The sequence below is a fragment of the Arachis stenosperma genome, chromosome 2 (assembly GCF_014773155.1).
Source record: "Arachis stenosperma cultivar V10309 chromosome 2, arast.V10309.gnm1.PFL2, whole genome shotgun sequence".
NCBI lineage: Eukaryota > Viridiplantae > Streptophyta > Magnoliopsida > Fabales > Fabaceae > Arachis > Arachis stenosperma.
This window is the reverse complement of record NC_080378.1, coordinates 59,523,580-59,550,270: the sequence shown is the minus strand read 5'-3', so window position 1 is coordinate 59,550,270 and position 26,691 is coordinate 59,523,580. Positions and strand designations below refer to the sequence as shown.

Genomic DNA, 26,691 nt, shown 5'->3' with positions numbered 1-26,691 from the left:
TTTTTGAGTCGAGTTAAAATAAATTCGTCAACTTTTTAGAACTCCATTTATATCTAATTAAATTTAGCCTAATTTATAAACACCGTTAATCTATAATATCTTTTATTTTGATACACTAAAAATTAATTTATCATAAATTTAAATTTTATTTAAAAATTTATATTTTAATAAATTATTATATATAATACTCTCAATTTGATAATGTTTTTGACGACGGTATCAGAAAATATGGTGTCCAAACTCTAAAGCAGCGCTATGTGAAAAAAGTCTATATACAACCTCTGGAGCATGATGTGGTCAACTTGTTAATTTTTCTTTTTTTCCCTCCGAATGTATAATAAATATATACAAGATAAGGTATTATATAAGTGATATCTATTATTCTATTATTTATATCGTTATATTTTATGGACAATATACTTTTAAAGAGGTTTTTTGGTGCGGACAGAATAAAAAGAGATTTATAATTTATTTTAACAAATAACAAAATAAAATGAAATATTTTTTCAATAAATATTTAATTATTTATTAAAAAATATATTTCTTTATCATTGCTGCACTTTATCATAGCTTAGATCATATTTTATATGTCACATTAATTACAAATTGTTTTGAAAGAGTTTTATCAATTTGCAAAAAATTAAATATGTGTTACCATTTTTTTATTCACCAGATTAAAAGTCTTCTAAATATATAAAATTTGATTTTGATGATCAGTTGTGTAAAATTTTTATATTATTAATGCATTAATTTTTTTATAAATAAATAATTAAATTTTATAGTTGCACTTATATGCATTTTTAAATAATTTATATGTTTGTACTTTAATTTTTATCTCCTTATTTTAAACTAAATAAATATAGATATATCGTTTATAATGTATAGTAGATACTATATTTTTTTAGCAACTAAGAGTGTGTGATATATAGTTTTTTCAAATATCTTATTTATTATATATCTAATATTATTTTTCTAATAGAAAGTTTTAAGTTAGTAGAATTTTAAAGTGTCAATACTCTAAGTTATAGAAGTACTGTTCATGATATGTATATCATTCATCACATGCCGTACAATGATTTATACATACATTCTTATTGGCTTATTGGCTTATGACATCCATTACATGACATATTTCAATTCATTCATACACTTATTGGCTTTACCTTTCAAAGTTGAGGTTTACTAAAATTGAGCGTTTTAAATTTGAATTCAAAATCAAAATTGAAAAGGGATTTATGTTCTTCTTCTCAGATCTTTTTTACCGGATAGCATTTCTGTCATTTGGTGATGCCGTATCAAGAGCATGGTGGTCACCGATGTGGTAGTGGTGGATACAGAAGAGGAAGCGGTGAAAAAGAGTAGATCGATGAAAAGAATTGGGTCGTTGCCACAGAAAGTACATGCAGCGAGACTTTAGGAAAGCGGAGAACACAACAACAGCAGCGACAAAAATAGAGCGGTGAGATCTATTTATTTCCTATCACGGTGAAAAGAACAACAGCAGTGGTGGTAGGATTACGGCAGTAGATGAGATTGCATCGGCAGCTATAGTGGTCGAGGAGTCTAAGGTAGTGGTGGGCCAAGTGGTCGTAGTGGAGTTCGTGGTGATAGTTGCGATGGTGATGGTGGATAAGGTAGAGGATACGATGATGGTCGTGCATACTACAGTCATGGTGGGCTGGGTCAAGGATTGCAACCAGGGAGGAGGCGGACGCCGAGGTAAGTACGGCAGCGTTTGTGGCGGCGAAAGCTGCTACAACTATGGGAGTTTTCTGCGCATTTTGCAACAAACTGCCAACAAGCCCTCTAAGAAAATAAAGGTATAAGATTTTAATATCCTTTCACATAGTGTTTTTTTTAATATTTTCTATTTTTATTTAAATTGTGTCTTCATAGCAGACAGCAGCACTAGATCACTCTCAAGAGGCACGCTCCCACTTCGGGTGATTTCTTATTTTTCCTTTTTTTTCTTTTTCCAATGACAGATTGGTAATGGTTTGAGTTGAAGAGTTGTGTGTGTTCCTTATTATTTGATCTAATGTATATATTTGTAATGTTGTTGTTGTTGTTGGCGTCTTTATCTGGCGTGGAGCCATTGATGCAGAAAATATAGAACTACACTATTGTTGCCAGGATTCTAATTGCCCTTCCCCCAAAGGTCTTAATCTAGTTCTCGCTCATCTTCAATTTTGCATCCAATAAAACCAAATGAGATTTCTAAGTAATGGAGCATGAATTATTGCAACATAGAAAATGAATACCACATTGGAATCTTTGATTTCTGTTTATCTTTCAGCTTCATTTAAAGTTTCAATTTTTTTTTATCTGAGTTAGAGATTTTTTTTTTGAAATAATTGGTTTAGGGTGCAGGGTGTGGGAGTAACATGAATCCGATGACATGCTGGTTTTAAAGCATTAACATAGTCAAAAACTTGGAAATGAACAGATGAGGTTGAAATTCAAGGTTCTTCTTTTTGTTATCAAAATAGTAATATTTAATTTTTGGCATTCAAGCTTCCTTTTCCATTTTTTTCTTAGATTTGGTTGCAAGTGAAGCTTTTTTTTCTTGCTCAATTGTTTGTTTAGGTTAATTTATTTCTATAAATTTATGTTGAGCTAGCAGCTTTTCTTAATGATTCCCACTAAATTTCATATTTGGAACAACTTTTTCTGCTTACTAGGTTTTACTTTTTCTTTATTTTCTTTTTTTATTTTTTTAAAAATTATTTTCATTTTAATCAAGTAGCTAAGTATGTAAAACTGTTGTTGGATCTGAATAGACATGCTCATGTTTAATTGATTTATGAAAACATTCAAACAAATTTATTTATCAAAATGTCATGTGTTGAAATCATGTCCAGCATTCAATGTCTCTAGAACGATGAAGTTCACACTTAGTTACTGCCCATAGAAATCTTTAGTCTATTCAATTAATTACTCTCTATTATGTTTTCATATTAACTTAATTAATCATTGCAAAAGCCTTTTTATTTATCAATCACTTCTTTCTGTCATTGGTGAGAGTTAATTAAATCTACATTGAGCTTTATTTTTTAATTTTTTGGTTTGATTTAGTTTTGAAACTACCTTTTTGATGAGAGAAAAACTTGATATTATGGAATTTTAAATTCAGAGGACATTTAGTTAATCACGTTTTAATAATTTTTTTTGCTTTTCATATAAAAGGTGATTTTTTGAGCTAGGTTGGGTTTAAATCCAACGCTTATGAGATAGTATTTAATTTTTTGCTCCCATCTTTTACTTTTGTCTCATCATCTGTGTTAGCAAAAGTAGCAGTAAGAATATGAGAGTAGAATTTTGTTTGGGAAATTCATATAGTTGTCTACAAAATTAGTTGATGAGTTGGTGATACCTCTGCCATAAGCATCACCAATATAATGCAGGCTTAGCTACTTAATTAATTATCTATCGATGATTTGATAAGTAGTTGGATAGAAGGTACAAGCATTACTTCAATCAGATGAAGGAAGTGGTGGTGTCATTTGAGGTCGTGACTGGGGAAGGGCTGCCACTCTATTAATTGTAAAATCCGGTCAAACTGTAATTAATTAAATAATAAATTAAATAGGAGCGAATATGGTTAGAAAATTTAGCAATCGGAATTTGATAATTTAAATATGATATTTGGACTCAGTGAATTTTTCTGAGTCGGAAAACATAATTTTCTCAATAAAAATGCGCACTGGAAATTTGACCGGCAGTACTGGCTGTAATCTGTCTGGTGATGCGGCTGAAAAAATTAATTAGAAGTGGATAATTTTAAGAAATAAGAATTTATAATTTAGGAAGATAGAAATATTTAAAATACGATTTAAAACTCTAATCTTGAAAGTTTTGGCCCAAAGTTGGACCAACGGAATAAAACAAGTGAACCGGGTTCACGTGACCCAACATATATAAACATTAGTTATGAGTATTTCAGCTCATTTATCCTAAAGAAAGGGGTGTGGGGCGCTGAAATGGGGAAGAGAGGAAGAAGAGAGAAAATCCTAACCCCATCAAACTTCAAATCACCATAACTTTTGATCCGGAACTCCGATTGACGAGCCGTTTATAGCCACGCGTCGCTCTTCTTGTCATTTACAATTTTATTTAAGTTTTGTAATGAGTAATCTACTATCCTCTCCCTAGTTTTCGTTTTTCTCCTCAAATTTGAGTCTGGTTATGGATGTTGAGTAATTTTATGATTTTAGTTATTTAGGAGTGCTCTAGTATGAGCCATGGGTGATATTCATCACAAACTTCAGTGGGTTAAGGTAAGAAACCCTCCAACACTTGTGATTTATCATTTTCATGTACCCTAGGTTAATGTATATATGTGAAATTGGTTATGTTAGTGTATTTGGTGATTTTGGTGCACAATGGGAAGATTCAATTTGCTTGTGGAACTTTAGTATGGAGGTTTAAGCTTGTGGGCCTTGGAGAAGAGAATTCAAGTTGGGTGTGAACCGCCGTCATTAAGGTGCGGTTTAAGTTTCATTTAAGCATCGTGTGATGTGAAGAGAACTCCTAGGCTAGATGCCCCTAGGATTAAGTTTGGATCGTGTAAATGGTTGGTGTTAATATGTATAGTTGATATGTAATGTAAATTAATGATTGGGTTGAGATTTGTGTGAATTTGTATGTTTAGTGTGTTGAAGATTTGATGAATTGGATAATGAATATTGGTTTGTGGAATATGCATTTAAATTGTGATTTTGGACCGGAGGCCGGAAAGAGGTAAGGAAGGTAAATGATGTGTATATTATGTGATGTCATATGAGATTGAATGGATATTGAATATTGAGTGTGTGTGTGTGTGAATAATTGGGATGAATGTGGAGTGAAATATATGATATGGTATTTTATTTAAAATTGAGTTATTTGATTGAGATTGGTCAAAATGGTGGATCGGTAGAATGTGAATTTAATGAGAATGTTGAAAATATGAGTTGAGGAGGCTTGAGGTTGATTTGGTAAGTTTTGGCTGGTTTTGAAAAGATTTGAAATTGGTTTGTGTTGAAAATTAGCTTTTGTTGGTTTTTATGAAAGTTGTAATATTAGTCTACTTTGATGAAGCATAACTTGGTCTCCGAATCCTTGATTTGTATCAAACTTGTTTAGAAATAAAATTGGACCCGAGAGGTTTATTCCGTTCGAAAAACGGGTAAAAAATGATTTGAAACGAAAAGGTTATGCCCGTCGGAAGTTTGGGATTTGAAAATATAATCCTGCAGCTTTTTAAACTTAATAAAATTTTTGGTAAAACGTACTCTGACGTGCGTGTCACTCACGATTTTTACTTTTTCATGCGTACGCTTGGCTGATGCATAAACGTCAATGTATTGATGCAGGTGCATTGTACAAATTCCAGAGAGTTGTGATGGTGGCGTGCCGGTTTTGTGCAAGAAGCACAAACCGCATCCACGCATTCGCGTGGATGATGCGCACACGTCACCCTACCTCTCTGCTTCCTACCCATGCGCATGGACGACTGATGAATCCATATTTGATGATGATTTTTGGTTAGAATTGAATGGATTTCATCATATAAACTCACACTTATTCCCTTGAATATCATGCTTTTGAACTTTCCTTCCAAATTGTACTTGATTATGAAAATATGCTCTTTGTGCTTAGTTTGATCTAGTTTTATTCCATTTGCCTTTCATTTGATGCCTTGATGTGTTTGTGAGTGATTTCAGGTGCATAAGGTAGGAATGTGTTGGAGAAAATGGAAGAAGAGCTTGCAAAGTGGAGGAAACTTGAAGAATCAAAAGAGGTGAGCTCAGAGACACGTGCGTGCGTACAGCCTCTTGTGCGTCCGCACAAGAGCCCAAGCAGAGCGCGTGGATCAATTCGAGCGCGTTGTGCGTCCCACCAAGAATCGCCTACTGTGCGTGCGCACAGGCACTTGTGCGTATGTACAGGAGGGAATTTTTGCAGAGTGTGCGGACGTACACGCCTGTGCATTCGCACAGGTGTCCGCGCATGACTTCATTAGAAAGGCACGTGACTCACAATTTGGGGGCTTTGGAGGCCCATTTCTGAAGTCTTTTAGCTCATATTGGAAGGGAAATGAAGGAAATAACATAGCATAGCATTAGTATAGTTTTAGGAGTAGAATAGAAGGTTTTTAGTTTTAGTTTTCTCTAAGTTTTTCTCATCTTCTCCATTAGTGTTTTACATTCTAAGTGCCATTTCCATTTTTGATCATTGGATTTTGCTACTCTCATTGTAAGTATTCTCTTGTTATTACTCTTTATAGTTACATTGTTATTACTCTTTCTTCTCATTCAAGTTATAGTTCAATTTTGCTTCTCTTTTGCAATTTCACTTTCTTGTTGATGAGTTTGATGTTTGGTGTTTGTTCTATGCTTCCCTATGCTATTATTGTTGATTGAAATCAATTGTTGCTTTTACTTCCAAGCCTTTTCTTATTTTTATCATGTTTAAACTTTTTGTCCACCAAGTGTTTGATAAAATGTCAAACATGGTTTTAGGCTAAATTTTTTTCTCTTGGCTTGGGTAAACTGAGCAATTGGGTTCTTAGAGTTGGAATGTCCAACATTTAGTGTCAATCCTTGGATTGTTAATTGTTCTTGTTCCCACTAACGCTAAGTTGTTGCTAAGGCAATTAGCAAGCAATTTAGGATTTGTGGGTTAAGAACACTTATGCTCATTTAACTTACCTTCCGATGTGAGGGTTGATCAAGTGAGATTAATCTAACATAATTGGCATAGTTGTGGTTCCAACAAAGAAAGGATCCTTAGCTCACTCCAAGCCAAGACCCCTTTCTATGCTTTCAATTTTCCATACATTGCTACGTTAATCTCTTTTATACTTTACTTGTTTATATTATATAGTCGGTTCTTTAATTTCTTCATTAGTTCAATCATTACAATTTTGCACGTTCTTTTATTGCTTTGTATGTTCATTTCTTCATTGACAACCCCTTGATCACTACAACCGGAATTTACACACTCATTGCCTCTTAAGTGATTCCTTGGGAGATGACCCAGGAGTTAAATACTCTCGGTTTTTAAATTGGTTTTGAGTTGTGACACATCTTGTGAATTTCCAAATAGGTCGGCGACCGATTGTTGGGTTTGGGTCTATACTTGCAACGTTTGTCCTATTTTGAGAAATCCCAACTCGTACGATTGGGCGCCGTCAAATTTTTGGCACCGTTGTCGTGGAATTTCACTTTAAGTGCAATGAGTGCCATGATTTTTGTTGTGTAAATATGTGAATAGTGTGAATATTTGATTTTTGGTTTGCTACTTGGCATTAATTATAGATACTACTTTCCCTCTTTAGTTAGTTTTGGTAGTTATAGAGTGTTAAGTTAGTTCTTGCTTACTTGCCTACTTTTGTTTTGCCTTTCATAATTGCATGCTTTCATTGCCTCCTCAGTTGAATGACACGGTCGCTTCCAGACCCCAGCTTGGCCACTTTTGACCAGGAAATTGAAAGAACTTTAACTCGTATAAGGCAAGCTCGGTGTCGGCTAACTTTCGTGAATAGTGAAGCGGGCTCACTGATAAATCCCATTTGTAGGGTTTATCTTGTATTGATTTTAGGGGATTTTATAACCTTTTACCCACATTTATCCATTGAAATAGCATGGTTTTATAACTTCTCCTTTAATTGTGCTTAAGAGTGAAAACATGCTTTTTAGGACTTAATATAGCTAAATCTAATTCTCCTTGATTCCATTAGATGCCTTGATATGTTTGTTAAGTGATTTAAGGTTTAGGAGGCAAAGATTGGATCAAGGGAATGAAGAAAGAAGCATGAAAAGTTGGAGAACTCATGAAGAAATGAAAGAACCGGAAAGCTGTCAAGCCGACCTCTTCGCTCTTAAACGACCATAACTTGAGCTACAGAGGTCCAAATGATGCAGTTTTAGTTGGGTTAGAAAGCTAACATCCGGGGCTTCAAAACGATATAAGATTTGCCATAGTTACTACACGTATGGTGGTGCGCACGCGCATAGTACGCGCACGCGCCATTGCTGCCACCTGGTTCACTTAAAGCAAAACGTGGCCAGCGAATTCTAAAGCCTTGTGGGCCCAATCCAACTCATTTCTGATGCTATTTAACCCAAGGAATGAAGAGGGAAACACAAGTTAGTTACCATTAGTTTAGTTTAGTCATAGTTTAGTAGTTAGAGTTAGTTTCTAGAGAGAGAAGCTCTCACTTCTCTCTAGGATTAGGATTAGGATTAGTTCTTAGATCTAGGTTTTAATCTTTGCTTTCTTCTACTTCTACCTTTCAATTCTTTGTTGTTACATTCATCTTCCTCTATTCTTTTGTTGTAATTTCTCTTATGTTGTTCTTATACTTTGTTGTAGATCTACTTTTGTTCCTCCTATTCTCTTTCAATTCAATTAGAGGTAATTCATAATAATTGTGTTCATTTGATTTGTTGTTGTTTAATTCCTTGCAATTGAGTAGTGTAGATTTACTTTTGTTGCAATTTTACTATGCTTTCCTTTTATGCCTTCCAAGTGTTTGATGAAATGCTTGGTTGGATTTTAGAGTAGAATTTTATACTCTTGGCTTGGAAAGGTAACTTAGGACCTCTTGAGTTACTAATGTCCAAGTAATTGATGATTGGGATCCATTGACTCTAGTTCTCACTAATTGGATTAGTGGAGAGTTAGGACTTATGGACTAGGATTGATATAGCTCATTTGACTTTCCTTTACTACTAGTTAGAGGATAATTTAATGAGATTAATCCTTGCCAATTCTCATATTGTGGTTAGTGATTAGGATAGAGATCCTTGACCACCAACCCTTGCCACGACCTTTTTAGGCCTTAGTTTACTTTCTTGCCATTTATCTTTCATGCTTCATATCAAAACCCCAAAATAACTCACAACCAATAACAAGACACTTTATTGTAATTCCTAGGGAGAACGACCCGAGGTTTGAATACTTCAGTTAATAAATTTAGGGGTTTGTTTTAGTGACAAACAACTTTTTGTATGAAAGGATTAGTGATTGGTTTAGAAACTATACTTGCAACGAGAATTCATTTGTAAATTCTAAACCGTCAAAAATCTAATCATCAAAATGGCGCCGTTGCCGGGGAATTGCAATGGTGTTGTGTTATTGGTTATTGTATATATGTGAATATTGTGAATAGCTTGATTTTTGGATTGCTTGTTAGTTTTTGCTAGTCTTAGTATTTGGTTTCATTATTTCTTATTAGTTTTTTGTTTCTTATTTTCTCTTGCTACCATGAATTCTCACTTTGGCTATGAGTGTAGTTACAACTATGTTGTAGGTGATGGGAACTTTGATGAGAATGTGTATCAAGAATGGGATAATCAAAGGTGGGAAGAGCCTTATGCTTATGATCAATCCTCATGGCAACAACCTCCACCAATGCACTATGAAGAAGAGCCATTCTATGATGCATATCAATCAAATGGCTATGGTGAATCTCCTTGTGACTTTCAAGAACCACCACCATATGCCTATGATCCATACCCTCAACATAACTCCCAACCATACTCACAAGCCCCTTCTTACCAACCACCTTCATATGACCCTAATCCATACCCATCCTACCAACAACCATATGAGCCATATGAACCACATATAGAGCCACCACTATTCCAACATCAATATTTTCAAGAGCCACCTCCTCCACATTATTACCAAAATGAACCACCTCCAATATACGGAAATTTTCAACCACAAGATGAATACTACTTTCCACCATAACCTCTCATGGAAGAATACTCATATCCATTGATCCAAGAGCCACATGATCCTAATCATATTATCCAAGAGGAACAAGAGTCAAGGGATCGTCTCAAGGAAGCATTGGATCAATTTCAAGCAACCATGGAGTGTGTTGTGCAACAAGTGGAAAGAGTGAAAAACATAGAACCACCACAACTCTACCAAGAAGAACCACCTTCCTACTATGAACCCTTCCCCCAAAATGAGGAACCCTTCCACTCACCCCAACCTCTAATAGATGAAACCCTTGGTGTTCTTGTTCAAGGGCAAGAAGAGATGAAAAGGGATGTGCAAAATTTCATGGCCGCCTTGGATGCGGTAACAAATCAATTAGCCTCCCAATGCTTGAACACTCAAGGAACTCCCATGGCTACATGTGGAGAATCGAATGAAGAACATAGCATGAAGGAGATATTGGAAACTCCGGTGGAAAATGAAGGAAGTTGCTTTGTATTGGAACAATTGGAGGAAACTTTAATTGTTGAAGACAAGGAAGAATTGGTAGAAGACTTAGGAGATGCGGAGCCTCCATGGGAACATAGAGTTGAAGAAAACCCCTCCAAGATGATTGAAATTGATGCTAGGGAGGAAAGTGCACACCTTTCAAGGCATATTCCATATGAAGACTTGGATGGGATAGAGAAAGAATTGAGTTCCCTTGGAGATGAAGATCAAGCATCAAATCTTAGTGGTGAAGAATCCTTTGAGCATGAAGAACCTTCGCCGGTTGGACTTGAAAGTGTTGAGGAGGTAAATTTTTCTCACCCTCCCTATTATGATTTGAGTAAAGGAAAAGGTTTTGATAAAATTGTTGAACAAAGGATTGAGATTAAGAGATCTTGTGAAGAGGTGGAAGTCCCTAGAAATAGAAGAACGAGGGTTGGTTATGCTTTGTCAAGATCTTTGGAAGCATCTTTGCCTAGGTTGCCATCTACACCTTCATTTGAGTGGGTGAAATTCATTTCTATTAGTTTTATTATCCCACTTGAATATGGTTTGCTTGAAACGGATGGCCAACTTAGGGAAGTTTGTGGGATGAAGCGTAAGCGGAAAAGGTTTTGTGGTGGGCGTTGCAAATCAGGGCTCATTATGGTTGATGCATCAAACATGAGATATAAAGGTTGGAGTAGTGCTCAAATAGATGGGTCTAAGAGGATTGTTGGCCACTATATAGAGAATTCACCTTACTTACCACCCGGATGGACTAATAATTATGATCAACTTCAAGACGGGTGTGAAAATAAAGTGTGGGATCCCGGATTAGAAAAAGAGGATCAACATTGGGAGCCCAAAGCTTGTGAAGAACTCCATCAACACTTGGCTCAATCCATAAGAAATCTTGGGGCACAATGGAGAACCAAGCATTGGTGAGAGTTCCAAGATGAATACAAGCATAAGCCACCTTGATGAGGAGCTCCCTATAAGTCCAACTTAAGGACAATAAACAAAAGTGCTAGGTGGGAGACACCCCACCATGGTAAATTCTTTTCATTTTCACTTTTGTACATAATGATAGAATTAGTTTAATTTCATGTTTTGTTTAGTTAGTTGAGTTTAATTGGTAGTTCAGTATGTTAAATAAGGTTTTATGGTATTTTGGTAGCTGTTTGGAGGTTTGGAATGCTTGGATTGGTGCAAAAACATAGCAAAAATTTTTGAAAAACAGAGCACCATCCACGCGTACGCGCACTGCGTGCGTACGCGTACATGTGCGCGAAATTGTGATCACTACACAACTTTGCACAACTAACTAGCAAGTGCACTGGGTCATCCAAGTAATAAACCTTACGCGAGTAAGGGTCGATCCCACGGAGATTGTTGGTATAAAGCAAGCTATGGTCACCTTGTAAATCTCAGTCAGGCAGACTCAAATGGGTATAATGATATACGAATAAAGCATAAAGATAAGGATAGAGTTACTTATGTAATTCATTGGTAGGAACTTCAGATAAGCGTATGAAGATGCCTTCCCTTCCGTCTCTCTGCTTTCCTACTATCTTCATCCAATCCTTCTTACTCCTTTCCATGGCAAGCTTATGTAGGGTTTCACCGTTGTCAGTGGCTACCTCCCATCCTCTCAGTGAAAATGTTCCTATGCTCTGTCACAGCATATGGCTAATCAGCTGTCGGTTCTCAGTCAGGCCGGAATAGAATCCATTGATTCTTTTGCGTCTGTCACTAACTCCCCGCCTGCTAGGAGTTTGAAGCACGTCACAGTCATTCAATCATTGAATCCTACTCAGAATACCACAGACAAGGTTAGACCTTCCGGATTCTCTTGAATGCCGCCATCAGTTCTCGCCTATACCACGAAGACTCTGATCTCACGGAATGGCTGGCTCGTTTGTTAGGCGAGCACTCGGTTGTCAGGCGATCAACCATGCATCGTGTATCAGGAATCCAAGAGATATTCACTAGAGCCTTGGTTGCTTGTAGAACAAAGGTGGTTGTCAGTCACCTTGTTCATAAGTGAGAATGATGATGAGTGTCACGGATCATCACATTCATCAAGTTGAAGAACAAGTGATATCTTGGACAAAGAACAAGCGGAATTGAATAGAAGAACAATAGTAATTGCATTAATACTCGAGGTACAGCAGAGCTCCACACCTTAATCTATGGTGTGTAGAAACTCCACCGTTGAAAATACATAAGAACGAGGTCTAGGCATGGCCGAATGGCCAGCCTCCCAATGATCTAAGAACTAAATGTCCAAAGATGAAAATACAATAGCAAAAGGTCCTACTTATAGAAAACTAGTAGCCTAAGGTTTACAGAGATGAGTAAATGACATAAAAATCCACTTCCGGGCCCACTTGGTGTGTGCTTGGGCTGAGCAATGAAGCAATTTCGTGTAGAGACTTTTCTTGGAGTTAAACGCCAGCTTTTATGCAAGTTTGGGCGTTTAACTCCCATTTAGGTGCCAGTTCCGGCGTTTAACGCTGGAATTCCTGAGGGTGACTTTGAACGCCGGTTTGGGCCATCAAATCTTGGGCAAAGTATGGACTATTATATATTGCTGGAAAGCCCAGGATGTCTACTTTCTAACGCCGTTGAGAGCGCGTCAATTGGGCTTCTGTAGCTCCAGAAAATCCACTTCGAATGCAGGGAGGTCAGAATCCAACAGCATCTGCAGTCCTTTTCAGTCTCTGGATCAGATTTTTGCTCAAGTCCCTCAATTTCAGCCAGAAAATACCTGAAATCACAGAAAAACACACAAACTCATAGTAAAGTCCAGAAAAGTGAATTTTAACTAAAAACTAATAAAAATATACTAAGAACTCAACTAAAACTACTAAAAACATACTAAAAACAATGCCAAAAAGGGTACAAATTATCCGCTCATCACAACACCAAACTTAAATTGTTGCTTGTCCTCAAGCAACTAAAGATCAAATAAGATAAAAAGAAGAGAATATGCAATGAACTCCAAAAACATCTATGAAGATCAGTATTAATTAGATGAGCGGGGCTTTTAACTTTTTGCTTCTGAACAGTTTTGGCATCTCACTCTATCCTTTGCAACTCAGAATGATTGGCTTCTTTAGGAACTCAGAATCCAGATAGTGTTATTGATTCTCCTAGTTAAGTATGATGATTCTTGAACACAGCTACTTATTGAGTCTTGGCCGTGGCCCAAAGCACTCTGTCTTCCAGTATTACCACCGGATACATACATGCCACAGACACATAATTGGGTGAACCTTTTCAGATTGTGACTCAGCTTTGCTAGAGTCCCCAATTAGAGGTGTCCAGGGTTCTTAAGCACACTCTTTTTGCCTTGGATCACTGGTGGGCGAAATTGTGATCACTACACAACTTTGCACAACTGACCAGCAAGTGCACTGGGTCGTCCAAGTAATAAACCTTACGCGAGTAAGGGTCGATCCCACGGAGATTGTTGGTATGAAGCAAGCTATGGTCACCTTGTAAATCTCAGTCAGGCAGACTCAAATGGGTATGATGATAAACGAAATAAAGCATAAAGATAAAGATAGAGATACTTATGTATATCATTGGTGAGAGCTTCAGACAAGCGAATGAAGATGTCTTCCCTTCCGTCTCTCTGCTTTCCTACAGTCTTCATCCAATCCTTCTTACTCCTTTCCATGGAAAGCTTATGCAAGGGTTTCACCGTTGTCAGTGGCTACCTCCCATCCTCTCATTGGAAATGTTCAACGCACCCTGTCACGGCACGGCTATCCATCTGTCGGTTCTCAATCAGGCCGGAATAGAATCCAGTGATTCTTTTGCGTCTGTCACTAACGCCCCGCCCTCAGGAGTTTGAAGCACGTCACAGTCATTCAATCATCGAATCCTACTCAGAATACCACAGACAAGGTTAGACCTTCCGCATTCTCTTGAATGCCGCCATCAGTTCTCGCCTATACCACGAAGACTCTGATCTCACGGAATGGCTGGCTCGTTTGTCAGGCGAGCACTCGGTTGTCAGGCGATCAACCATGCATCGTGTTATCAGGAATCCAAGAGATATTCACTAGAGCTTTGATTGCTTGTAGAACAAGAGTGGTTGTCAGTCACCTTGTTCATGAGTGAGAATGATGATGAGTGTCACGGATCATCACATTCATCATGTTGAAGAACAAGTGATATCTTGGACAAAGAACAAGCGGAATTGAATAGAAGAACAATAGTAATTGCATTAATACTCGAGGTACAGCAGAGCTCCACACCTTAATCTATGGTGTGTAGAAACTCCACCGTTGAAAATACATAAGCATAAGGTCTAGGCATGGCCGAATGGCCAGCCTCCCAATGATCTAAGATAGCATAAAACACGAAGATAGCTACCAAGATGTCAAATACAATAGTACAAGGTCCTACTTATAGAAAACTAGTAGCCTAAGGTGTACAAAGATGAGTAAATGACATAAAAATCCACTTCCGGGCCCACTTGGTGTGTGCTTGGGCTGAGCAATGAAGCATTTTTTGTGTAGAGACTCCTGTTGGAGTTAAACGCCAGCTTTCATGCCAGTTTGGGCGTTTAACTCCCATTTAGGTGCCAGTTCCGGTGTTTAACGCTGGAATTTCTTGAGGTGACTTTGAACGCCGGTTTGGGCCATCAAATCTTGGGCAAAGTATGGACTATCATATATTGCTGGAAAGCCCAGGATATCTACTTTCCAACGCCGTTGAGGGCGCGCCAATTGGGCCTCTGTGGCTCCAGAAAATCCACTTCGAGTGCAGGGAGGTCAGAATCCAACAGCATCTGCAGTCCTTTTGAGTCTTTGGATCAGATTTTTGCTCAGATCCCTCAATTTCAGCCAGAAAATACCTAAAATCACAGAAAAACACACAAACTCATAGTAAAGTCCAGAAAAGTGAATTTTAACTAAAAACTAATAAAAATATACTAAAAACTAACTAGATCATACTAAAAACATACTAAAAACAATGCCAAAAAGGGTACAAATTATCCGCTCATCACAACACCAAACTTAAATTGTTGCTTGTCCCCAAGCAACTGAAAATCAAATAAGATAAAAAGAAGAGAATATACTATAGACTCCAAATTATCAATGAAACTTAGCTCCAAATTAGATGAGCGGGACTAGTAGCTTTTTGCCTCCGAACAGTTTTGGCATCTCACTTTATCCTTTGAAATTCAGAATGATTGGCTTCTTTAGGAACTCAGAATCCAGATAGTGTTATTGATTCTCCTAGTTAAGTATGATGATTCTTGAACATAGCTACTTTATGAGTCTTGGCCGTGGCCCAAAACACTCTGTCTTCCAGTATTACCACCGGATACATACATGCCACAGACACATAATTGGGTGAACCTTTTCAGATTGTGACTCAGCTTTGCTAAAGTCCCCAATTAGAGGTGTCCAGGGTTCTTAAGCACACTCTTTTTGCCTTGGATCACAACTTTATTTCTTTCTTTTTCTTTCTTTTTCTCTTTTCTCTTTTTTTTTCGGTTTTTTTTTTCGCTTGCTTCTTCTTTTTTTTGTATTCACTGCTTTTTCTTGCTTCAAGAATCATTTTTTTTATGATTTTTCAGATCCTCAGTAACATGTCTCTTTTTTCATCATTCTTTCAAGAGCCAACAACTTTAACATTCATGAACAACAAATTCAAAAGACATATGCACTGTTTAAGCATACATTCAGAAAACAAAAAGTATTGTCACCACATCAAACTAATTAAGCTAGTTTTAAAGATGAATTCGAATTCCTGTACTTCTTGTTCTTTTGTGATAAAAATAGTTTTCATTTAAGAGAGGTGATGGATTCATAGGACATTCATAACTTTAAGGCATAGACACTAAGACACTAATGATCATAAGACACAAACATGGATAAACATAAGCATAAATTTTCGAAAAACAGAAGAAATAAAGAACAAGGAGATTAAAGAACGGGTCCACCTTAGTGATGGCGGCTTGTTCTTCCTCTTGAAGGTCTTATGGAGTGCTTGAGCTCCTCAATGTTTCTTCCTTGTCTTTGTTGCTCCTCTCTCATGATTCTTTGATCTTCTCTAATTTCATGGAGGAGAATGGAGTGTTCTTGGTGCTCCACCCCTAGTTGTCCCATGTTGGAACTCAGTTCTCCTAGGGAGGTGTTGATTTGCTCCCAATAGTTTTGTGAAGGAACATGCATCCCTTGAGGTATCTCAGGGATTTCATGATGAGTGGGATCTCTAGTTTGCTCCATCCTTTTCTTAGTGATGGGCTTGAGGTCATGCCTTCTCAGTTGAACCGGCTTCCCTCTTGAATCTCTCTTTCATTGAACGCCCTCTTCATAAATGTCTATGAGGACTTGGTCCAACCTTTGATCAAAGTTGACCCTTCTTCATGGCCACAACTTCATAGAAGTGGTCTTGATGCACCCTTGAGATGAATCTCTCCATCTCCCATGACTCGGAGGAGGAGGCTTTTGCCTTCCCTTTCCTCTTTCTAGAGGTTTCTCCGGCCTTGGATGCCATAAATGGTTATGGAAAAACGAAAAAGCAACGCTTTTACCACACCAAACTTAAAAGGTTTGCTCGTCCTCGAACAAAAGAAGAAAGAAGAGAGTAGAAGAAGAAGAAATGAGGAAGAAGGTAATGGCCTTTGTGTTCGGCCAAAGAGGGGGAGAAGTGGTGTTTAGGTTATGGGAAAGTGGTTTGAATTTGAATGGTGAGTTAGGTGGAGTTTTATGAAGGATGGATGTGAGTGGTGAAGAGGAAGAAGGGATTTGATAGGTGAAGGGTTTTTGGGGAAGAGGAGTTGAGGTGATTGGTGAATGGGTGAAGAAGAGAGAGAGAGTGGTGGGGTTGGTGGGGATCCTGTGGGGTCCACAGATCCTGTGGTGTCAAGGAAAAGTCATCCCTGCACCAAATGGCATTCAAAATCACGTTTTGAGCCATTTCTGGCGTTAAACGCCGGGCTGGTGCCCATTCCTGGCGTTTAACGCCAGGTTCTTGCCCTTTTCTGGCGTTTAACGCCAGTCTGGTGCCCCTTTCTGGCATTAAACGCCCAGAATGGTGCCAGACTGGGCGTTAAACGCCCAACTGCTAGCCTCACTGGCGTTTAAACGCCAGTGGGTTCTTCCTCCAGGGTGTGCTATTTTTCTTCCTGTTTTTCATTCTGTTTTTGCTTTTTCAATTGATTTTGTGTCTTCTTATGATCATCAACCTACAAAAAACATAAAATAACAAAGGGAAATAGATAAAATATAATAATTGGGTTGCCTCCCAACAAGCGCTTCTTTAATGTCAGTAGCTTGACAGAGGGCTCTCATGGAGCCTCACAGATACTCAGAGCAATGTGGGAACCTCCCAACACCAAACTTAGAGTTTGAATGTGGGGGTTCAACACCAAACTTAGAGTTTGGGTGTGGCCTCCCAACACCAAACTTAGAGTTTGACTGTGGGGGCTCTGTTTGTCTCTGATTTGAGAGAAGCTCTTCATGCTTCTTCTCCATGGTGACAGAGGGATATCCTTGAGCCTTAAACACCAAGGATTTTTCATTCACTTGAATGATCAGTTCACCTCTATCAACATCACAGCCTTTGCTGTGGCTAGGAAGGGTCTGCCAAGGATGATGGATTCATCCATGCACTTCCCAGTCTCTAGGACTATGAAATCAGTAGGGATGTAATGGTCTTCAACTTTTACCAAAACATTCTCTACAAGTCCATGAGCTTGTTTTCTTGAGTTGTCTGCCATCTCCAATGAGATTCTTGCAGCTTGTACCTCAAAGATCCCTAGCTTCTCCATTACAGAGAAAGGCATGAGGTTCACACTTGACCCTAAGTCACACAGGGCCTTCTTGAAGGTCATGGTGCCTATGGTACAAGGTATGGAAAACTTCCCAGGATCTTGTCTCTTTTGAGGTAATTTCTGCCTAGACAAGTCATCCAGTTCTTTGGTGAGCAAGGGAGGTTCATCTTCCCAAGTCTCATTTCCAAATAACTTGTCATTTAGCTTCATGATTGCTCCAAGGTATCTAGCAACTTGCTCTTCAGTGACATACTCATCCTCTTCAGAGGAAGAATACTCATCAGAGCTCATGAAAGGCAGAAGTAAGTCCAATGGAATCTCTATGGTCTCATTTTGAGCCTCAGATTCCCATGGTTCCTCATTGGGGAACTCAGAGGAGGTTGGTGCACGCCCATTGAGGTCTTCCTCAGTGGCGTCCACCTCCTCTCTTTCCTCTCCATATTCGGCCATGGTTATGGCTTTGCACTCTCCTTTTGGATTTTCTTCTGTATTACTTGGGAGAGTACTAGGAGGGAGTTCAGTAACCTTCTTGCTCAGCTGTCCCACTTGTGCCTCCAAATTCCTAATGGAGGACCTTGTTTCAGTCATGAAACTTTGAGTGGTTTTGATTAGATCAGAGACCATGGTTGCTAAGTCAGAGGGGTTCTGCTTAGAATTCTCTGTCTGTTGCTGAGAAGATGATGGAAAAGGCTTGCCATTGCTAAACCTATTTCTTCCACCATTATTGTTGTTGTAACCTTGTTGAGGTCTTTCTTGATTCTTCCATGAGAAATTTGGGTGATTTCTCCATGAAGAATTGTAGGTGTTTCCATAGGGTTCTCCTAGGTAATTCACCTCTTCCATTGAAGGGTTCTCAGGATCATATGCTTCTTCCTCAGATGAAGCATCCTTAGTATTGCCAGGTGCATTTTGCATTCCAGACAGACTTTGAGAGATCAAATTGACTTGTTGAGTCAATATCTTGTTCTGAGCCAGTATGGCATTCAGAGTGTCAATCTCGAGAACTCCTTTCTTCTGACTAGTCCCATTGTTCACAGGATTCCTTTCAGAAGTGTACATGAATTGGTTATTTGCAACCATTTCAATTAGTTCCTGAGCCTCTGTAGGCGTCTTCTTCAGATGAAGAGATCCTCCAGCAGAGCTATCCAAAGACATCTTGGATAGTTCAGAGAGACCATCATAGAAAATACCTATGATGCTCCATTCAGAAAGCATGTCAGAAGGACATTTTCTGATCAATTGTTTGTATCTTTCCCAAGCTTCATAGAGGGATTCTCCATCCTTCTGTCTGAAGGTTTGGACTTCCACTCTAAGCTTACTCCATTTTTGAGGTGGAAAGAACTTTGCCAAGAAGGCATTGACTAGCTTTTCCCAAGAGTCAAGGCTATCTTTAGGTTGTGAGTCCAACCATATTCTAGCTCTGTCTCTTACAGCAAAAGGGAATAGCATCAGTCTGTAAACCTCAGGGTCAACCCCATTAGTCTTGACTGTGTCACAGATTTGCAAGAACTCAGCTAAAAACTGATGAGGATCTTCCATTGGAAGTCCATGGAATTTGCAATTCTGTTGCATTAGAGAAACTAATTGAGGCTTAAGCTCAAAGTTGTTTGCTCCAATGGCAGGGATAGAGATGCTTCTCCCATAGAAGTTGGGAGTAGGTGCAGTAAAGTCACCCAGCACCTTCCTTGCATTGTTGGCATTGTTGTTGTTTTCGGCTGCCATGTGTTCTTCTTCTTTGAAGAATTCGGTCAGGTCCTCTAAAGAGAGTTGTGCTTTGGCTTCTCTTAGCTTTCTCTTCAAGGTCCTTTCAGGTTCAGGGTCAGCTTCAACAAGAATGCCTTTGTCTCTGCTCCTGCTCATATGAAAGAGAAGAGAACAAGAAGATGTGGAATCCTCTATGTCACAGTATAGAGATTCCTTGAGGTGTCAGAGGAAACGAAAAATAGAAGGAGGTAGAAAAATTCGAACTTGATTAGATAGAGTTCGAATTGTGCATTAAGAGGGAGTAGTACCCCATAAATAAAAGGGTGTGAGAAGGAGGGAAGAGGATTTTCGAAAATTAATTAAAAAGATGTCAAAAACATTTTGAAAAATTGATTGATAATTTTCGAAAATCCAAAGTGGAAAAGAAATCAAGTGATTTTTGAAAAAGATTTTGAAATTAGAAGTCAAAAAGATTTGATTAAAAACTTATTTTGAAAAAGATGTGGTTAAGAAGATATGATTGGTTTTAAAAAAAATGTGATTGAGAAAATATGATTTGAAAACAATTTTAAAAAGATTTGATTTTAAAAATTAATGACTTGCCTATCAAGAAAAGATATGATTCAAACATTAAACCTTTCTCAACAGAAAAGGCAACATACTTGAAATGTTGAATCAAATCATTAATTGATAGCAGGTATCTTTGAAAAAGGAAAGAAATTGATTTTGAAAACATTTGATTGAAAAGATATGATTTGAAAAAGATTTGATTTTGAAAAACTTAGAAAACTTGAAAAAAAAATGATTTGAAAAACAAAATCTTCCTCCTTTGCCATCTTGGCGTTAAACGCCCAGAATGGTATCTGTTCATACCCTGACCGAGCTCTCCAAACTCGGTAAAGCTGATAGAAGGCCCGACCTCGACCCAAGGCCCACGTTCGAGGTCGGACCTCGGACAAACAGGCCAAAGAAAGGCCCATCAGAAGGAACTAAGCCCAAAACCTAAAGGCCGAAAGGGCCTGGGAAAGGCGGTTCCGCAAAGATAGAGATGAATCTCCCAAAAGGTAAGATAAGATAAGAATATCTTATCCAGGGATGATCGCAGCCAACTACTATAAATACACTGGAGCACCCAGGTATAACTCATACTCTAATTCTACTTGATATCTGCTTGGACCCATGCTAACTTAAGCATCGGAGTGTCATTGCAGGTACAACCCCCGCCGTTCAGCACAACCAGCTCGGGTCTCAGACCCACCACCTCGGGCCTTGCCGGAAGACCGAGCTGCACGTTTCAGGTAACCCTCGGAACATTGGCGCCGTTGCCGGGGACCTGGAAGTCATCCCTTTACCATGGCGGACGACCCTCCCAACAATAACCACGCTACATCAGAACAAGAAGAGGAAGTTGACACCGGAGAACGGCCGGACAGCCCTCTATCACCACGCACTCCAGGAGGAAACAAACAGAATCGCCCAAAGACATCACCCCCAGACAAAGATCCACAAAATCCCGAAAGAGAAAAAAGTTCGGAGATTCTGGAAAGAGTTCGGGCACAACAAAGCCGGCTGAGACAACTCGAAGAGGACGTAAAGAAGCAGAAGGAAACTGAACAGGATCTGAGAAGGGAAGCTCGCAAACGCAGAGAATTGGAAGAAAAACTGCGGAAGATAGAGGCCAACCTAAAAGATCGGACGGAACACGGCACCACTCCCGAAAGCAACCATGATCCCTTCACACAAGAGATCATGAAAGAGAAGGTACCGCGAAACTTCAAACCACCAGATATGGACCTCTACGACGGCACCACCGATCCAAGTCATCACCTCAGCAATTTCAGAAGCAGAATACTTAGTCGACGCCTCCGACGCGATTCGATGCAAAGCCTTCCCCACCACTCTCACTAAGTCAGCCATGAAGTGGTTCGACAACCTGCCACCAGGATCAATCTCCAGCTTTGAAGACCTGACCAAAAAATTCTTAACAAGGTTCTCTATTCAAAAGGACAAGGCAAAACATGCCCCCAGCCTACTCGGGATCAAACAAGGCAACCGAGAAACTCTCAGAGAGTACATGGAGCGATTCAACAAGGCCTGCCTGGACATACAACACTTGTCCACGGAAGCAGCCATCATGGGACTAGCAAACGGCCTAAAAGAAGGACCGTTTAGCCAATCCCTATCCAAAAGATACCCGACTTCCTTATACGAAGTACAAGAACGGGCAGGAAAGTATATCAACATGGAAGAAACCTCCCAGCTGAGAGACTCTTCCAGGAAGGAGTCAACCTACCCGCCCCGAGATCGAGATCGGGAACAGAAAAAGAAAGAAGAATCCAACTCGGACAAGCCACGAAAATACCACAGCTACACTCCCCTCCGAGTCTCCTGGTAGACGTCTACAGAGAAGTATGCCACACCGAGAAGATCCCACCACCCAAACCTCTGAAGCACAAGAGAGCAGGAAGAGATCGGTCCGAGTACTGCGAATATCACAGACTCTACGGCCACTCTACTAACGACTGCCACGACTTAAAGAATGTTATAGAAAAGCTAGCCAGAGAGGGAAAACTCGACAGATACATAGCTGAGAAAGGAGAAGAAACCAGAAAGAGAAGACGGGGAGATAACGAAGATCGGGCCGAGCAAACACGAACCCCGCGAACTCCTGAAAGGCACATACACATGATAAACGGAGGTTTCGCAGGGGGAGGGACATCCAAATCCTCACGGAAGAGACACCTCAAAGAAGTCTACCATGTCCGAGAAGACAGCCCCTTACCCGAGTTACCTACTATCTCATTTACCCGAGAAGATGCTCTTGGAATAATACCCGGACACGACGACCCTATGGTGATCACCATCATCCTAGCCAACGCCAACTTACATCGAACCCTGATCGACCAAGGAAGCTCAGCAGATATCCTGTTCAAAGCAGCCTTCGACAAGCTCGGACTCGAAGAAAAAGAGCTAAAAGCCTATCCCACTGACCTGTTTGGACTAGGAGATACCCCGATCCGCCCCTTGGGATACATCTCATTACACACTACCTTTGGAAAAGGCGAGCAAACCAAAAACTAAGCATCGACTACATTGTAGTCGACGTCACTTCAGCATACAATGCCCTCATCGGACGACCAACCCTAAACAGACTAGCGGCTATAGTCTCGACCCCACACCTCTGTATGAAGTTCCCTACCGCAAAGGGAATCGCTACCCTAAAAGGCGACCAAAAACTAGCACGACGATGCTACAACGAAAGCCTGAGCCTAAAAGGGAAAGAGGTCAACACAATAGAACTCGGGCGAGTCCAAGCCCGAGAAGATCTTCGGCCACAACCAGAAGGAGAGACCGAAAAGATCCAGATCGGGAACACACCCGAGAAAGTAACAAACATAGGGGCAAACCTCGAGGCAGGCCTAAAGGAGGAACTCACAACCCTCTTAAGGGAGAATTCCGACCTCTTCGCCTGGAAAGCCTCCGATATACCAGGCATAAGCCCCGACCTGATGTGCCATAAGCTATCAGTATACCCGGGATCCCGACCTGTCCAACAAAGACGCAGGAAGCTCGGGCCCGAACGCATGCAAGCAATAGAAGAACAAGTGCAAGCACTACTAGATGCAGGGTTCATTAGGGAAGTAAAGTACCCCCTATGGCTCGCAAACGTGGTCCTAGTGAAGAAGCCCAATGGAAAATGGAGGATGTGCGTCGACTACACGGATCTCAACAAAGCCTGCCCCAAAGATCCATATCCACTACCGAACATCGACGCCTTAGTCGATGCCGCTTCGGGCTACAGATACCTCTCCTTCATGGATGCATACTCGGGATACAATCAAATCCGATGTATGGACCCGACCAAGAAAAGACCTCGTTCATAACCCCAAGGGCAAACTACTGCTACGTAGTAATGCCTTCGGGCTGAAGAACGCAGGGGCAACCTACCAGAGGCTAATGAACAAAATGTTCTCAGAACACATCGGGCTACAGCTAGAGGTGTACGTCGACGACATGCTAGTAAAGACACAAGAAGACAGAAACTTGGTCGCCGACCTCAGCAGTATCTTCGACACCCTCCGGAAACACAACATGAGACTTAACCCGACAAAGTGCACCTTCGCCGCAGAAGCCGGGAAGTTCTTAGGCTTCATGCTGACTCAGAGAGGCATCGAAGCAAACCCGGACAAATGCCAAGCAATACTCAATATGAAAAGCCCGACGTGTGTCAAAGAAGTACAACAACTAAATGGGAGACTAGCCGCCCTATCAAGATTCTTGGCAGGATCAGCGATAAGATCACTCCCTCTCTACTCACTCCTAAAGAAAGGGAAACCCTTCTCTTGGACCCCGGAATGCGAAAAGGCCTTCCAAGAATTCAAGGAATTCCTCAGGCAGTCGCCTCGGCACTAATACGAGAAAATGAGGAGGGGCAACACCCCATATACTTCGTAAGCAAAGCACTACAAGGGGCCGAAGTAAACTATCAGAAAATAGAGAAATTCGCCTATGCACTAGTGTTCACAGCTCGGAGACTCCGCCCCTACTTTCAAGCCCACACCATCAAAGTCCGGACAAACCAACCCATGAGACACATCCTACAAAAGACAGACATGGCAGGACGAATCCTACAATGGGCGGTGGAATTGTCCGAGTTCGACCTCCACTATGAAGCCCGGACTGCCATAAAATCTCAATACCTAGCCGACTTCGTCGCAGAATACACTGAGACCCGGGAACCCCACTCTCATGGAATCTGTATGTCGACGGATCCTCAAACAAAACAGGAAGCGGGGCCGGTGTTATACTCGAAAGCGATCAAGGAACACGGATTGAGCTATCCCTAAAATTCGAGTTCCAGGCCTCAAATAACCAAGCCGAATACGAAGCCCTACTAGCGGGACTAAAACTAGCCGAAGAGGTCAGAGCAAAGAGGATCACGATCTTCAGCGACTCCCAGGTCGTCACATCACAAGTAAATGGAAGCTACCAGGCCAAAGACCCTACTATGAAAAAATACCTGGACCAAACACAGGCGCAATTACGACACTTCCCGGAAATACAAATCCAGCACATACCCGGGAGCAAAATGCCCGGGCAGACGCCCTCTCAAAACTTGCTAGCACCAAGCCCGGAGGGAACAACAGAAGTCTCCTCCAAGAAACTCTACAATCCCCCTCCGTGTTAAGGGAGGAAGAAATACTAAATATATCCGGGCAACAACAAGGATGGATAACCCCATACTCAACTATCTGAAATCGGGAACTCTCCCCGCCGAAAGAAAAGAAGCTAAAGGCTTACAAAAGACGCCCAGAACTACACGTTAATCCACGACGTATTATACAGAAGAGGATTCTCAAACCCCCTCCTGAGGTGCGTCCCGACCACAGAAACAAAGAGCGTCCTCGAAGAAGTCCACAAAGGCATGTGTGGGAACCATCTCGGAGCCCGGGCCCTGTCCAAGAAAATAGTCAGAGCCGGGTTCTACTGGCCGACCTTGCAAAGAGACGCGGCAGAGTTTGTGAAAATATGCCCCCCCTGCCAAAAAAACGCCAATTTTCACAAAGCACCGCCGAAGACCTCATAAGCATCACCGCACCATGGCCCTTCGCAAAGTGGGGACTCGACCTACTCGGCCCATTCCCACAAGGACCGGGGAAGTCAAGTACCTCATAGTAGGGGTCGACTACTTCACAAAGTGGATCGAGGCTGAACCCTTAGCCACTATTACGGCTCAGAAAAGCCGTAAATTCCTATACAAAAACATTGTCACGAGGTTCGGAGTCCCCTACTCCATCACAACAGACAATGGAACACAGTTCACAGACACAAGTTTTCAGAACTTGGTGGCCGAGCTAAAAATCAAACAGCAGTTCACATCGGTCGAACACCCGCAAGCCAATGGACAAGCAGAGCCGCAAATAAAGTCATCTTGGCCGGGTTAAAACGAAGACTCCAAGAGGCCAAAGGGGCATGGGCCGATGAACTCCCCCAGGTATTATGGGCATATCGGACAACCCGCACTCTACAACAGGAGAATCCCCATTCCGACTAGCCTACGGAATGGAGGCAATGATTCCCGTCGAAATAGACAAAGGATCACCCAGAACCATCTTCTACAACGAAGGAGGCAACCCTCAGGCACAAAGGGAAGAACTCGACCTCCTACCCGAGGTCCGAGAAAGAGCCCGAATCAGAGAAGAAGTCTTAAAACGACGAACGGCCCTCAGATATAACCGAAAGGTGATAAAACGAAGCTTCTCCACTCACGACCTGATTTTAATCCGAAACGACATCGGAACACAAAAATCGGGAGAAGGAAAGCTAGCCGCAAATTGGAAGGGGCCCTACAAAGTAACAGAAATCTTAGGGACAGGCTACTACAAGATATCCGACTAGAAGGCAATGAGCTGCCCAGAACCTGGCACGCCTGTAACCTAAGACGATACTACAGCTAGAATAACTTAACCCGAGGTGTACTCTTTTTCCCCACGAGGGTTTTTTAATGAGACACCCGGTTAAGTAGGACACCCGACCTAGTCAAAAGGGTAAACACTTTGTACATATTCTTTTTAATACTAATCAAATTTCTTTATTTTCTCTTTCTCGTTATAAAGCATATCCTAAAAAGTACCCCACCAAGGCGCATTAATTTATGCTCGGCAAAACGCAAAAAATCATTTGCCAAAGGCCATACGAGGTCGGCAAAGATGAAGCGACGAGGTTCAAATTAATGTGAGAAGTTATAAAAGTAACTCTGAAATGGCTCAAAAAGCCAATAGAAAAGAAGTTACAAAAATAACTTAAAAAAGGCCGACCAAACAACGAAGTCGGACCTGACCAAAGGGGTACTCAAGGATCCCGATGTCCGAGAGTAAACTCGGACCCAAGAAAGAAGCTGGCAAAGAACCAGGACTTCGAGAAACGCTAGCTAAAAAGTTGTTACCCAAAAACAACTAAAAAGCAAAAAGCGAGAAAGTCAAGGCGCTAGCTAAAAA

General features: G+C 40.5%; 1 non-coding gene across 1 annotated transcript; it reads left to right on the top strand.

Annotated features, from left to right (window-relative positions):
* The first annotated feature begins 19,198 nt into the window (after positions 1-19,198).
* On the top strand, positions 19,199-19,306 carry LOC130964858 (small nucleolar RNA R71). The gene has a single exon (XR_009080926.1). It is a non-coding gene; the product is annotated as a small nucleolar RNA R71 (small nucleolar RNA).
* The last annotated feature ends 7,385 nt before the right edge of the window (positions 19,307-26,691 follow it).